This window comes from Acinonyx jubatus, chromosome F2 (assembly GCF_027475565.1).
Source record: "Acinonyx jubatus isolate Ajub_Pintada_27869175 chromosome F2, VMU_Ajub_asm_v1.0, whole genome shotgun sequence".
In the NCBI taxonomy this organism is placed as follows: domain Eukaryota; kingdom Metazoa; phylum Chordata; class Mammalia; order Carnivora; family Felidae; genus Acinonyx; species Acinonyx jubatus.
The window spans coordinates 13972792-13989424 of NC_069394.1; the positions used below are offsets into that span (position 1 = coordinate 13972792).

The window sequence follows — 16633 nt, forward strand, 5'->3', positions numbered from 1 at the left end:
TCTCTTGCTGAGCCTGGGTTTGTGAGTTTAATCCCTTGCTTGTTAGGAGCACGGGCCTCCTTCAGATTACTTAAGGTAACAAGTTATTATAATACAATGCATGGCCATAAAAGCACAGGGAATCTCAACCAGGTCTCATGGGAACCAAGACCATCCCACAATCTGGCTTCTAGAAGGAACAGAGAGTCACACATCTTGGCCTCAGAGAGACGAGACACCTTCAGGAATAGAAAGGTCACCTGGGTCCCAGCAAGCACGCTTCTCACACACATAACGTGCACATACAGGAATCCACACACTGCCCAGCAGGCACCTGTGCCTCCCCTGAAACGGGGTTGCCCGTGGAGCCTCTGAGCCTGGACTCCCTTTGCGCTGCCTCTACCACTCTCCCATTTTTCCTTCTCTGCTGTCTGCTCACGTCTGATAAAGAAAATCTGACTGTCAAGGTGGTCATTGTTAAGCCCACTGGCCGGCCCTTCCATGCCACACATAGTCGACTGGCCAAGTGACCATCCTGGAGTTAGGTAACTGCTTCAAGCAAATCAACCTTGGCCAAGGTGCTGGGTTCATACCCGGCCCTAATAATTCTTCTTACATGAGGGGTTGTGTTTTTTTGGTAATTCTGACAAAGGTGGCTGTGGCGTGGCCAGTGTCTGAAGTAAGGGCTCCCTGGTGAATAACGTTGACTCTATTAACCCTCTGAATTCCTTTTACAAGGTAAGTAAACTGTCTCTTGTGCATCTCTATGTACCATCAGCAACAAATAGGTACTGCACAAATGCTTTTAAACCCCAATTTTACTGATTTCTCATTAGATTGGTTTTAGCTTCTTGGTAATTCTGATTCTGGTTTCAAAAGAGTATATTTGTGCATATGATGTGTGTGTGTGTGTGTGTGCGTGTGTGTGTGTGTGTGTACATGTACCACAGACAGCATGAAACACATACACAGGGCATTACAACCCTTGACTGAAAATAAAATAGCAGGTAAAGGGTCTGGATAGAGTTTCACAATCAATCTTAATAAGATGCCTTAGGGCCTCTCACCTAGAGAGAATCTGAAGTAGACATATCACATCTTCCCTTATTTTACTTTTTTTCTTACACACCTGTGGACTACATTCGTGGCTATGGCCCAATTTCTATGCTTAGATATCCAGTTTAAGCTTCTCCAGATAAGCCCATTTATCTTAGAAATAAAGCATATAGGTGTTTGCTATTCGTGCTTTACCCACTGGGCGATACCTTGAACGTGGTGAGAAGAAGTGGAAAATAAAAAGGGAAAGATTCCTGATAAGGAGAGATTGGTATATCCCCAAGCTTTAGTGGCTTGAGATCTCAGCTGTTGGTCGCACCTCTCCAGTATGACGGACTGAAAAAACACCAAAAACCGTAGTTGCATTGAGTCTTGTTGTACTTATCATACTGTGTCGTGACATTGATTTGTACATCTTCAATCACACTAATCTGCCTTATTTATCTTAATATCTGCATCCCAGTGCTGGCTGCATAGTGGAGTCAGTAAATCTTTTCTGAATCAATGAATCTTCAAATGTACAAATGCACCAACGAATGAATGAAAGTGCTCTGTCACCATGGTCATTGTTGCTCATCATGCCCATCACCTTCTTGATTTCATGGACTTGGATCTCATTCCCTTCCTCCTCTTCGTCTATTCCTACTAGGATTGTCAGATATTGGCACATCACAGAGGACACTCAGTGAAGATGGGACTTTACACAATCAGTTAATTGGGGCAAATATGCCCCATGGGAATTTCGTTGTTTACCTGCAATCCAAATTTAACTGAGTCCTGTATTTTAAACCGCAACCCTAACACATTCCAACAGCCCCAACCATTAAGTCCACGTTCATTCTACAGTTCTCCCCACCCCCACCCCATTCCTTCCTGCCCATTCTACTGCACCCTGGGTTCTCACGACTGTGTCACACTGGGCTGGGCCAGAATGTTGGCCAGAATGGCTCTTACTTTCCTGAAAGGAGATGCCAGCCTTCTGCTTCTGCTTCGTCTAAAAGTGGACAAGGTCTTTACAAGCTTCCTAAAGAAAACAGGAGCTGCCACGGAGAAGGCAGGCATCCTGACCGAACACTTGCCTCTTTTGTCTAAAACAAAGAAAAGAGCTATTCACAAACCAAATTGATTAAAATTGAGGGAAATTGCCGGACCATTGATAATTGCAGCAAGAGGGCAGTGGTCACTTGGACTGATTGTCACTTCAGAGGGAGCCGTGCACCAACGGCCAATCAAGGGCATTAGTGAGAAGCAACCTTTTAGTGACCCGCATTTCCCCCCTGGGGAAGCATTTCACACAAGTCTTTAAAGCCAGGCCTGAGCATTTTCCGCACCATATTTACCTTTAATTCCCAAACCTAGGGGGACTGAAAATCATTCAGTCTCTAAATGTCTTTCACATGCTTAGGAGATGAATTAGACCGGCTTTGTCCATTTGCCAGCCTTTGTAATAGGACAGGCGGCCAAGACCCGCGCCCCCCACGCACTGCCGAGACTCTGGGCGCCCACCTTCCTGCACCCCCATCAGTCAGTTCAGAAACGCTGCTTCTGTTCAACACCATGAAAACCTGAGCACTTGTCTGGTTTCTGCTTTTTTGCCCTTACATCCTTTCGCAGTGGCACTTTGACAAAGATAAATCTCTCCTGGTTTTAAAAGGAATCTGTATTTATAAATCCGGTGAAAGAATTTTGACCTGGGACCCAGGAGACGGGGAGTGGTCCCAGCTCAGCCACAGACATGCTGAATGGTTTCTGGCAAGTTGTAGAACATTTCGAGACCTCAGCTTTCTCACTGAGAAAATAACAGCGTTGGACATGGTCCACAGGTCAAAACTGTGCTAATCGTTGCAATACCTGGGGACTCCAAAGAAAACCTATTCTATAATATATATATATATATATATATATATATATATATATATATATATATATATGATATTTAAATAAGAGACTTGAAATAATATATAGTAAATATTTTCTTCTCTAGAATTGCCATATACAAATATAGATACATACATAGATATATGTAAATAAAAGACTTTAATTAATATATAATGAATATTTTCTTCTTTGGAATTGCCATTGCAGATATAGATGTAGATATCCACATAGATACATAAATAATAGACTTTAGATAATATATAATAAATATGTTCTACCCTGGAATTGTCATATATAGATATAGATGCATGTGTATATATATATATATGTATATATATATGACTTTAAATAATATATAATAAATATGTTCTTCTCTGGAACTGCAAAAAAAGACACAAAAAGACAAAAACTGTATCTCTCTCTCTCTATATATATATGGCAATTCCAAAGAAAAAAATATATGTATATGTGTTTGTACCTGTTTATGTATATTTGTGTGTTGCAGATCAGTAATGTGTATTCTAAATAAGCTCTCTGGGTGATTCTGAAGATTAGACAGGTCTGAAAGTCATTAGAGAAAGAGGTCACTGGTTTTCTTCTGGTTAGCGTTTCATGGTAGGAACACTGAAGCATTTTTTGTCCTGTCTATTCCCAGGAGCCTGGAGGCTGCGCACATAAGGGAGGGAGTGAGACGGGGCCTCGAAGGATGTTTAAGGGGTCACGGGGGTCTGCTCTAGGAAGGCAGGAGCCGCTGCCCTCTGCCCACCAACCAGGAAACCACACGCACTTTGCTAGAAGGGCACTTCCTCGGAGCAGGAGGAGGGGTGAATTCCCGGCTGCCTCTAGAGACAGGCTGAGGTGAGTTCCAAGCTCTCCCTCCCTCACCCCTGCCCTGGTCTGTGGCACAGGAGGTTTTGGTTAGGAGACACCTTATGATTGAGATTAGGCCAGGAAGATCCCTTCTGCATATGGATTCCGTGTTCTGATTACAAACCTCCCACCATTTCAGGATCCACACCTCCGTCCGTTCTCTCCAAGCACCTACCCTATGAAAGGGGGGGTCAGTTCGCTGCCAGAGGACTGGATTCTGGCTGCAGACACGCCACCAAACTACTTAGGTGACCTTGAGCTCTCCCCTGTACCTTTCAGTGCCTCTGATGACTCACCTGTAAATTAGGAGGTTGGCTGATATTTGTAAGGTCCTTTCTAGGTGTGAAAGTGTGCGGAATGACTTTTTTAAACTTCTGTGGCCATTGTTTAGACAACCTAATAAAAAGCTATGTGAATGTCATTATTTAACAGTTTCTAGTGACAAAAAAAGGCACCCACTGCACATACCTAAATAAGGAAATGGCTGCATATTGTGGCACATCCGTACAAGGACTATTATCCAGCCACCTAAAAAAGTGAATTTAATTGCTATCCGTTGCCCTCAAGGGATGTCCATGATGAGTTGTAAAAGTGAGACATTTATAGAGAATTTAAGCAAGTCAAAGAAATATGTGTGTGGGTGTACAAGTCTGATGCTTTCAATAAAAAGTACAAAAGCACATGCCTGTATGTTTTACATGAATGTTGAAAACGAAGGCAAAGGATCACATGACGCTGTTAAAACTGGTTTCCTAGGAGGACAATGGACTAGAGGAATATTATTAGTTATATCTTCGTGTCTTTAAACTGCTTAATCAGTTGTAAACAAAGATAAGTTTCTTTTGTGATTTGTTTGAAGATAAATAAGTGAACAAAAAAGCCCAAACATCCTCATCACAGCTCTTCTCCTAAGGAAGGCGCAAAGGGTGTGGGGTAGAAGTTAAAGATCCGGTCCACACAAGCTATTGGGAATTATTCCCACAATATTAGATTTCTCTTCCTTTTGGGGCATCCTCCCCATCCCCACTGCCACTGCCCTGTGGGACCACCATCTCCAGGCACTCTTGCTGCATCTTGTTTGACACCTCTATAAAGGCTGATATTTATCATTATCCTCAAGAGTGAGTCATCTAGACTCCTCCAACATCCACTGTTTTATTGCAACAATTTATATACTTACTCTTCTCCTAGAATGAAAACTGCATTGACATAGTATGTGCTCAATTAATTTTGCCTAAGTTCTATTTACCTCTAAACTTTCTGGAATAGTTTTAAGCAAAAATATATTTTTTTACAATTACTTGTGTTAAAAAATATATATTTTTGCAGCAAAACTCTGATTAGAGCCTGTTAGGGATGTGACTGCTAATTTAAAGTTCATGTTCAAGTAACCAGAGTACATGGTTAAACATTTATAACATCAAAGAAACATCAACGTGTGCTGCCATTTAAATATTACTGCCATTTAAATGATTGCTTCTGTTGGCCGGTGCTGTTCCCAAACTCCTAGATCCCTTCTCTTCCAGCTCCTCCAACAAATCAGTGTGGGACAGATGAAATGACTTCCTTTGGGCACCCACAGATCAAGGTGGAAGTCCTCATCCTGTTTTTTGTTTTTTGTTTTCTGATGGTTTGATATCTGGCAAGCTCTTAACTTCTCTGCAAGGGACTTTGCTCATCTATGACCATTGTCATTCAATGACAATGAGACAGTGCACTTGTCCTAGCCCTTGTGTAGCAAGGCAACCCTTCCCTGAGCATATAAACTCCATGATGGCAGACACTTCCTTTTTTTATTTTTCTAAATTTTTGAAAATTTTATTTATTCTTGAGAGAGAGAAGCAGAGAGAGACAGAGCGTGAGTGTGGGAGGGGCAAAGAAAGAGGGAGACACAGAACAAAGCAGGCTCTAGGCTCTGGGTTGTCAGCACAGAGCCCGACATGGGGCTCAAACCCAAGAACCACAAGATCATGACCTGAGCCGAAGTCGGACACTTAACTGACTGAGCCACCCAGGCACCCCAACACTTTCTTTTTTTAATTTGGCTTCCCCCAAAAAACACACATCTCCACCAATAACCTGAGCCTAATGCCTGCTATATCGTAGGAGTTCACTGTATGTTTATTGAATGAAACCGAATCTATAATCAAGAGGTTAACCAGGATGATCCCTTAAAGACACTTTCAATCCTCGTAATCCATGATTTTAGAGTGCTACAAGATGTCTTCCAAATGTCCTCATTTGCTTCTGTATTTTGTCTAATATGCCATCTGTGATTTACACAGTCGTTGATGTGGGAATGCTCCAGGAACATTCATATATATTCATCCATACCATTCCTTGAGATACCAAAGCTTGGAAATAAATGCTTCCTTTGTTAATGTTTCCTAAGATGGCATGTACTGAACCCAGATGCCAGCAAGGGGATTTTAGACGATGGCACAGCATTGTTGGTCTTATGTTTCTGTTATTTATTACTTTATTTTTGATTTACTTTATTCCTAACGTCTGTATTTTAACACGGGTAAACAGAGTAATTCTTGAATCCAACCAGATATAGTCAAGTTTTATTAAGTAGGGACCAAACTATATTCTACATCAGAGAACTAAATAAAGGATCCTTACATTCTTCAGAGAGTAATACAAACCACACTTCTTACAGGTTATGCCAGGATGCCATGAGAACGGAGCTCATTATCTAAAGTTTTTGGCTGTATGGCAAAGTTAGAAGGTACTCAGCCTTTACCGTGAACTGCTAGAAAGGAGTCGGGATGCCCAGAAAACTAAATTACAACCAGAATGAAACATTCTGTCTTATTTACCAGTGGGAGTTGTCAGGTCAGCTAAATCAATTATTCACCATTTGTCCAATTTGGCTTTGTATAAATCTTCATTTTCTCACACAGCCAATTCTCAGTTTACTGTGAAGCCACACCCAGTCAGTCATGAGGACAGAATGCCAAACATTAAACCAAGGACAGTGGCAAAATTGACGAGTTCTGCCCCTTGACTGGGTTCATTTCTCTGCCACCTTCCCTTGCCCAACAGCCATTATTTTGAAAGTCATAAACAGAAGCAAAAGCAGATCACCGAACAAGTGAGAATTGTGCCAATTTTGCTTTGACCTTGCAGCCCGGAATTCAGGCTGATGCCTATCACTTGGGAGGCTGGTGAGGGTTATGAAGAGCACAAGCAAGAACAGTAATAATAGCTATAACAACCACCATGTTTATCATTGTCTATTTTGTGGCAGCAAAGCACTTTGTGTATATTGTTTTATTTAATCCTAACACCACCATTGAAGATGTTCCTTGTATCACCTTACAGTTGAAGAAGCTAAGATTTGAGATGTTAAAAATCTCGTCTGAGGCCACGAGGTTAGGATTAGCCGAGCGGGGACCCCAGAGGTATTTGATAAATGGTAATTTTGATCCCATGCCTTCCTTCTCTCAATTTCCCTTCTTGAGCATGGGTCATTGGGCCATGTTCTCTCTCTTTCTGTCATTGCTAAGAGCTCTGATTTCAGCAACTTCTGTACCCCAAAGCCCCTTCTGTGGTGACCCTTTATTAACAACATGATCCATTTAAAGAATATTTCTGAACTCTGCCCTTGGAATCAATATCATCTTATCAATCAACTGTAGCAAATTCTCTACAGGGAGCCCTGAGGAAGAAAATAAGACCTAAGAGGAAGCATCTGTATAATTAAAAAGGACAAGCCCCCACCCCCTTACATGGCAAAAGGAAGGAGCAAGAGAGATGTGGAAATTGATTGAAAATTCAATCTCAAAGACCCAATCTTGGACCAAATGAATTGTTTTGTAGCTCTGGACCTTTAACTGAGTTACTTTAACTGCTGGAACTTGCTAAAGAGCTCTGCTGGTGTATATGTGGGCCCAGGGCTGGCCCAGGGGACTTCAGTCCTTACCAGAAGCAGTTGGTGACTTTGGCCAGGGACAGACCCCTCTCACACTGGCATTAGAAAACAGAGGCTGGCAGTTCAATGGATGCCATTCCTGTCCCTCACATTTTCTGTACACAGAACCTTCTCCAATTACCCACTTTGGCTTTTTTAAAAGGCTGTAACATACAATTTTTGAGAAGTATGGGCTCTGAGAGCCAAATTTCCTAGGTTCGAATCGTGGCTCTTGTGCCTACCAACCATGTGGCATTGTGAGAGTCACAGAGCCTCTCTAAGCTTCAGTTTCCCTTCTCTGAAACACTGATGAACTTTCAAAAATGCAAAGGAAGCAGTAAGTCAGAGTATAATTTCATCAGTGTTGTTCAACAAACAGATGGCAGGAATCATTGCTGATATATTACTCTACCTTTAGACTTCTGATGAACAACTGTATTTCTGAAATGCGTTTAGAAACCCACTTCATGGGGCTTTGGGTGGTTCAGTTGGTTAAGTGTTTGACTTTGGCTTAGGTCATGATCTCACAGTACGTGAGTTTCAGCCCCGCATCGGGCTCTGTGCTGATAATTCCGAGCCTGGAGTCTGCCTTGGATTCCATGTCTCCCTCTCTCTCTGCCCTGCTCCACTCACGCTCTGCCTCTCTCTCTCTCTTTATCTCTCAAATAAAAATAACCACTAAAAAAAAAAAAGAAGAAATCCAGTTCATAATTAGAGGAGCTTCCATATTGGGAGAGCCCCATTCATTGCATACTACAGCTGGATAACAATATCAAGTCATTTATTTCAGTGGCCTCCAAACTAGGTCCTACGGAGCACTAAGGTACCATAATTAAGTTTCAAAAGTCTCTAGGGAAGAGAAGGGAGGAGAAATAGGTACGTGACAGTAAGTAGACGCGTTTCTTCCCCCTCTATCCTTCTTTTTAGGCACAGCACCTGTGACATAATGAAAAATATGTTTTTGGTCTCTGCCCCCATTTCTGACATAGACATCCTATAACCCATATAATATCCTGAATGATAGGAGTAATAAGAGAGTCTTACACAAGGGCTTCTATATCCCTCGGAATTTCCTGGATTATAAAAGCCTTTTTGGTTGTTGTTGTAATGAAATGACTCTTGGTGGGCTCCCGGATACTTATAGGATGGGGCTTGTCACCAGAAAGACCAAGCCATGAAAAGAAGTTTAGAACTTTCCCCCTCAAACCCCAACCTCGAAGAAGGGGAGGGGGCCAGAGATTGAGTTAACAACGGGTCATGCTAAGGTGGTACAGCTTCCATAAAAACCCCTCGGCCACAGAGTTCAGGGACCTGCTTGGTTGATGAATGCATCCAGGTGCCAGGAAGGTGACACATCCCAACTCCATGGAGACAGAAGCTCCTGTCCTCGGGACCCTGCCAGACCTTGCCCTGTGTACCTCCCCATCTAGCTGTTCCTTCATATCCTTTGTAATAAACCAGTAACCGTAAGTAAAAGTATTTCATGAGTTGTCTGAGCTGTTTTAGAAAACTATCAAACCAGAGGAGGGGGATGTGGGAATCCCCGACTACAGCCAGTTGGGCAAACATACAGATGACAGTCTAGACTTACGACTGGCATTTGACGTGGAGACAGCCCTATGGGCCTGAGCCATGAACCTTGACAGTGGGGTGTGTGTGGACCCCAGGTGGATGGCATCAGACTGAATTAAAGGGTAGGGCACCTGGCTGGTGGGCAGAGGTGGAGAACTGGTTGTTGGTGTGAGGAAAAATCCCACACCTTTGGTGTCAGAAGCACCGTGAGAAGAGAAACGGCTTTCCTTTAGCACCTTTATTATTATTTGCGCTCTTCAGTGACATTCTGTGTAACGTTTTACTTGCTTTGGGGGACCTATTGATAAGAAAAAGGAGTAACAGAAGGATTCATTCTCTCTCACAACGAGGAAAGCAGGTTGGCCAAGATGGTTCTCAGTGAGCCGGAAGCAGAGCACAGAAGAGGACCCAACGCTCCCTCTAACGCCTATTTCTGGGATTATTTTCATAACCACAAAGTGTAGGCATTCACACACCTACCACTCAGATCCCCGTGCTGAGTGAAGGTTATTGTGTGATTCCAGCTCATTGCTTTGGTCTAGCAAGGTCAGTCAATGCCCCATCTGGAGGCTCATGAGGTTACAGATGGGTCGTAAGGAAACAGCCTGGGTGCTTGGCTCACTGGCCCAGCACAGATGACAGTGAGTCGGTGGGGTTAGGGGAATAGGGAAGGAAGAAATACAGAAAGCTTGGCAGTGCTCCCTCAGCCTCTTAGCTTCCTCGGCTGACTCATTCGGAAAACAAAAACACAGGAAAAAAAAAAAAAAAGCCAGACTACCTGTGCTTCTTCTAAAGTGGTCTTTAGGGCAGCCTGGGAAGTCAGTGACTCAGCGGTGACACTTGAGACCAGGTGTAAGATCAGCACTTTTTGTTATTTTGTAACATTTCTCAAAAGCGGTCTTTTCATCCAGATTTAAAAATGTTATCTCAGACATTTAAGAGGTGTTTAAAATTGCAAGGAAAGGCTAAAATGTAAATAAGTGTAAGTAAAACAAAAATTGTTAACTTAACAAAACTGTATGGCATTTCCTCAAACATAGTTAGACAGAGAATTACCATACAAACCTGGGATTCCACTTCTGGACACATACCCAGAAGATTTGAAAGCAGGGACCAAATAGAGATTTGCACGCCCACGTTCATAGCAGTGTTATGGTAACCAAAAGGCGGGGCAAGCCAGTGTCCAACAATGGAGGAACGGATAAGCAGGGTGGTGCCGACATACAATAGAATATTATTCATTTTTTTAAAGGAAGGAAATTCGGACACGTGCTACAACACGGAGGGACCGTGAAGACATTATGCTGAGTGAAATAAGCCAGTCACAAAAGGACAGATCCTGTGTGATTCCACTTACGCGAGGCTCCTAGAGGAGTCAGATTGGGAGGCAGAAAGTAGACTCATGGTTATAGGACCTGTGTGGGGGGGGAGGGAGAGCGAGGAATGGGGAGTTAGGGTTTAAGGGGGACAGAGTCCATTTGGGGAAGATGAAAAATTTCCAGAAGTAGATGATGGCCATGATTGCACAACATCATGAATGTACTTAACGCCATTGAAGTGTGTGCGTTGCAAATGGCTAACATGGTAAATTTTATGTGTATTTTACCACAATGAAAGAAACCAGATGGATGCTAGGCAGCATTTTGAGATGCCCAGATGTATGTATGGCATTTAACAGAGAGGAAAAGTCCCAGTGCTACACCCATATGTACTTTGGCCTTTACCTCCACTCTGACATTGTCCAGTTAGGACTCTGTTATCGAGAAGGCAGTAAACAGGATGCCCATTGTGGCGGGAACTGGATTTCTGCGGAAGGATCCTGGATTTAATCCTTTTAGGAAAAATCGTCTAACTCTGGTTTATTATTAGTATCCCAATGATGTGAGTTATTTTAAAGAGATAGTGCTTTTCCTAGTTGCCACCTGGAGGAAAGAAGTGGCCCAGTTCTCGGGAACAGTCACTTGTGAGCACACTGGGGACACGGCCCCTTCCTGCCACTCTGCACACAACAGCTTTCAGAGCGCATTGTTTCAGGCATGTCCTTATCTTTTTACGGAAAGCGGAGGAGAGAAACAAGGGCCCCTTCCTACCAAGGTTGTGGAGAGGGTAAACATGAAATCAATGTATATGAAAGTGCTCAGCAAGTGACCCAAGAAACATTCTAGAACTTACGCTATAATTGTGTACAACTCCCCAGCTGTTTCCAGAGTCGTTCAAAAATTGTAACTGAGCAACTATTACGTGCCTGGCTCTTTGCAGGCCGCAGATGATAAAGCAGTGAATAAATTAAAGTCTCTGCTTTCAGAGTACTTACATTTTAGTAGAGGGACAGAGAATGTAGAAATAAAACACACTGCCAGTGGAGGTAAGGGAGAAGAAGAAGGATGAAGAAGGAAGTGAAGAGGAAAAGAAAGCTATGGGGGCCATTGCTCTATTATCTGAGGCAACCGGGGAAGACTTTTTAAATCAGACACCTGCTGGGTTGGCAGGGAGCTTTGCATTTGGACAACTGCGTGAAGGGCAGTCTGGGAAACTCAAGCAGCAAGCAAAACTCCCTGAGGTGAGGACATGCTTAGAAAGTTCCTGAAATTGGGGCGCCTGGGTAGCTCAGGCAGTGAAACGTCCGACTCTGGCTCAGGTCGTGATCTCGCAGTTCATGCGTTCAAGCCCCGCGTCGGGCTCTGTGCTGACGGCTCGGAGCCTGGAGCCTGCCTCAGACTCTGGGTCTCCTTCTCTCTCTCTGTGCCTCCCCTGTTTGCACTCTGTCTCTTTATGTCTCAAAAACAAGTAAACATGAAAAAAACCATTTTTTTAAGAAAGTTCCTGAAATTGCATGGAAGCCAGAGTGGCTGGAAGAGAGTAAGAGGGGGCAGGGGTATTGGAATGTGAGAGCAGAGAGGTGTGTGGACTTCTGTGCGTGCCCATGTGTGTGTGGGCACATGTTGAGAAGAGTGTGCAGATTATGTAGAGTATAGCTCAGCAAACTTCTCCTGCAAAAGGCCAATAGCAAATACTTTAGATCTGGGGCCATACAGTCTCTGTTGCAGGCATTCGGTTCTGCCGTTGTAGCAGGAAAGCAGCCACAGGAAAAAAGTAAACACAAGGGCACTAAAAAGAAAACAAAACAGGTAGAGTCTTGAAGGCCCTGGTGAGGTCTTTGGCCCTCACCTAGTAAGACAGAAAAACCACTGGAGGCTTCTGAACAAATGAGTAACAAGATGTGATTTCCATGACTTATCATGACATCTTTAGAAACCAGGTGAATCCTGAGAAGGCTTTTATAATAGAGAGAAATCTGTACTCAGATCACGGAGGAGAATATGTTTTGAAAGTAGAGCCAAAGCGAGTTGCTGACAGATTGGATCTGGGATATGAGACAGGAGTGGGGGATGACAGTCAGCTGTGTAACCTGGACAGCGGCCAGAAGGGGCCGCCATTTAGTGGGTTGTGAAGGACGTAGGATGGATGAGGAACTTTGCAGGGAAATCAAGAGTGTGTAGTTTCACAAGCTAAGGTTGAGATGCCAACAAGCATCCACGTGGAAGTGCCAAGTGGACTGGTGAGTTTGGCATTCTTAAGAAAGGGGAGAACTGGATGTGTCGATGGGGAAGTCATTGGTGTGTGGGTGGGACTGAAGGCAATGCCACTGGATGGAATCATGGCAGAGGGAAGAACAGAGAGATTCAGCACTTAGAGTGTGGCATACCCTGAACAATAGGACCAAGGTTAAGGTTAAGGCTCTGGATCAGGTTAGCCTCAGGCAAATCCTGCCAAGGATCTGTACTCTCTTTACTTTCTTAAGCAAATTAGTTAATCTCCCTAGGCTTCCATCTACTCAACTGTATCCAACGCATAACGTTGCTGTCAGGATTAAAATACCGGATATCTACCTAGCTCTCAGGAGATCATGCTGTTCCCCTGCTTAAAACCTGCGATGACCTCTATTCGCTCTTAAAATAAAATCCACGCTGGGGTGCCCGGGTGGCTCAGTTGGTTAAGCGACTCTCGGTTGGGGCTCAGATCGTGACCTCACAGTCTGTGAGTTCAAGCCCCACGTGGGGCTCTGTGCCGGTTTACAGAGACTGCTTGGAGTTCTCGCTCTCCCTCTCCGCCCCTCCCCCACTCGCGCTGTCTCTTTCTTTCTCTCAAAATAAATAAACTTTAAAAAAATAATCCACAACCCCTGGCATGGCCTCTGAATCTCTGCCTGATCTCAGCCTCTGCTGGCCTCTCCAGTTCCCCTGCCCTAGGCTCCCTCTCAGTGTCTAGTTTCCTCCCACCTGATCTTGGCTCTATTCCACAGCTATACCGAGGTGTTGGCTCCCAGCACCTTTCTCTTTCTTCTTCTCCCAGCTCCTCCTTCAGATTTCAGCTGAAATGTCACTTCCTTAGCCAACGGTTCCCGGGACAAGCTGACAGCAACACAACATTTAGCAATTTCCTAAATGCACACCTGCACTCAGGTGAAAATAGGATTCATTTGCATTGCCACTGGCAGGTGTTACAGGGAGGTCTATTCTACTCAGATGGAGAAGGGGAAGGAAATCAATATTTCTAAAGTGTCGATTTGATTTCAAGTACCATGTTATGCACTGAATATGTACATCAATTAAACTTCCAAATGCATATTGAGGTAAATGTTATTATCCTTCTTTGAGATATGAAGAAGTAAGGATCAAAGACATTCAGCGTCTTGCCCAAGGCCATAAAGCTAGCAGGTGATGAAGCTGCATTTTGAACCCAAGTCTGTGTCCTCCCTGACCTGTCCTCATCCCTTCGCACCGCACAGCGCTGAAAGATAGGTTCTTTTCATGCAAAACCTTGTAGCCTGAATTCTGGGAACAAGAGCTATTATTATTCGCCTGTAATTCTACATTGCTATAACCTCGCCTATAAAAAGTAATTATAAAGACAGTGGGGAAAAGCCTCACTCCCTTCTGCGTCCCTTTTCTCGATGCCTTTATTGAGCAAGGCCCTTTGGGCTAAATTCTCTTTTCATGATCCTGTAGGTGGCTCCACACTGATGCAGGTGCTAACAGATGACCAACCACCCCTAGCAACCAACAGAGGAAGGCGCCACCCTTTGGCCTCTGGGAGGAAATGAGCATTTTGCAAAAATATACAGAATTGTCCGAGCTCTAAGCTGTACCCCCGAAACTAACATAATACCGTATGCCAACGAGACTTTGTTTAAAAATAAAAATGAGGGGCGCCTGGGTGGCTCAGTCGGTGAAGCGTCCGACTTCAGCTCAGGTCATGATCTCGCGGCCCGTGGGTTCGAGCCCCGCATCGGGCTCTGGGCTGACGGCTCAGAGCCTGGAGCCTGGTTTGGATTCTGTGTCTCCCTCTCTCTCTGCCCCTCCCCCGTTCATGCTCTGTCTCTCTCCGTCTCAAAAATAAATAAATGTTAAAAAAAAATTTTTTTAAATGAAAAAATAAGTAAAACCAAAAAAAAATGCACGTCACACTTTGGTTACAGGTGTTAAAAGAAAATTGTTGCATAAAGAGAAAAGCAGAAAGAAAAGAGAGCCTGTACTATTTCCACTGGTTTTACACCACACAGTAAAGAAGGGAGATATGACCCAGAGTCCACACGCCCAGAATCTGAGCCCTTATTTTGTCACTACCTCACAAAAAAGGAAAGAAAGACCCTGTTTTCACAGGAAAGCTGATGTCTTCCTTCATCTGAGTCTCGCTTTAACCAAAATATCAACTTCACAAAGCGGCGGTGAAGCTAACCCAAGAAGAGGAGTAAGAAGGGACTCCTGCTTTGACATGTTCCTCTCGTTAAAGTCACCACACATGGTGCAAAATGGATGCCGAGTGAATTTAAAAGACTTGAAGTGTGTGCCTGGGGAGGGGTTCTGCAGCACACGCATCTGGCCACCATCGTACCAGGAGGCAAATACTCAAGTGCACAGGCTCTGGGGGACACGGCGTGATCTCCACCACCCTCAGCTCCCTCGTTTATAACATGATGGGACTGGCCCTTCATCTACCCTCCCCTGCCCCACCCCCGAGCCAGGCATCCACAGAAGACAACGACCACTTGAGATCTCCTCCTACGTTTAAAATGTATACTTCTAAGGGGAAACGTGCTTATTTTAATCCAAGTCCTAGAGCGGGCATGTGTCACTTTTCTCAACATCCAGATGGGTCCAAATTGTTTGTGATGCTATTAGCCGTCGCATCTGTTTACATTTATTATCTGTCTTTGTTCAAATGGTGGCATCCTGGAGGCTGGTGGATTTCTTTCCAGCACTGTGCCTGTAATTCCGATAAACACCACTAGCTGGAGAAGTCTCAGATCAGGCTGAGTTCATCCAAAAGTGTTTCTCAAGCTCTTTATGTTGGAATCTACTTCACCACGGATAATAAATCTTTAAAACAAATAGCAACGTGTGTTTATTAGGACAGGCGGATCCTAGTCTCCACCAACAAATGCCATTTTCTGAGTTTCCAGAAGAGTACACCTGCTTTATTCTCTTTATTCTGACTCAGTAAAACAATATTAGTGGGGCACCTGGGTGGCTCCATCGGTTAAGGGGCCAACTTTGACTCAGGTCATGATCTCACGGTTCGTGAATTCAAGCCCCGCGTCGGGCTCTGTGCTGACAGCTCGGAGCCTGGAGCCTGCTTCGGATTCTGTGTCTCCCTCTCTCTCTGCCCTTTCCCCACTTGTGAAGCTTGTGCTCTCTCCCTCTCTCTCTCAGAAATAATAAATGAATAAACTTTATCTAAAAAAAATAGTTATCTAGAAAATAGTGCTTTTAGGCTATAGGTACCTTCACACCCCTATTGATATAAATCAATTGATTTAGCCATCCTCCATATTCCCATGGGTTATGTCTTGAGATCAACCCATGATAACCAGACTCCTCTGAAGAAAGAGTGGACTTGATGATGTTACTAATATTATTAACTAATATCAAGTATCAGAACGTACTTAGTAAACAGTATATGCTCAATAATTACAGCACATCCTATGAGCCAAGTACTTCTGCCTGCCTAATTCCTTAATTCCATTAGTACCTGTTGAATTCCTATTATATATGAGGCAATGTGCATAAGGGGGTTAAAAACAACAATCATAGCCTTAAACTCATAGTCGACTGCAGGGATACATGCATTAAATAATTGTGAGTGAACTCAGTGCCATGAAAGAAAAGAACAGAGAGCTATGACAGAGATTAATGGGGAAGGGACTACTTAAGCTGAGTGACAGAAAGGATATTTCCAAGGATGTGACATCTAAGCTAGAACTCAACAATGAGGGGCGCCTAGGTGGCTCAGTCAGTTAAACATCTCTGACTTTTGCTTTCAGGTCAGGTCATGATCTCAGGGTTCATGGGTTTAAGCTCC

At 43.8% G+C, this 16633-nt stretch overlaps 1 long non-coding RNA gene across 2 annotated transcripts in view; it reads right to left on the minus strand.

The window, feature by feature from the left end:
• Positions 1-16633, minus strand: part of LOC128312768 (uncharacterized) — a 498949-nt gene that overhangs the window by 250073 nt on the left and 232243 nt on the right. Inside the window, exon 1 of one of the 2 annotated variants that reach the window (XR_008292453.1) lies at positions 4080-4188. The exons of the other annotated variant lie outside the window; for it this stretch is intronic. This is a non-coding gene — a long non-coding RNA (uncharacterized LOC128312768). Of the gene's footprint in view, positions 1-4079; positions 4189-16633 lie in introns of those variants that run through there. 2 annotated transcript variants of the gene reach the window in all.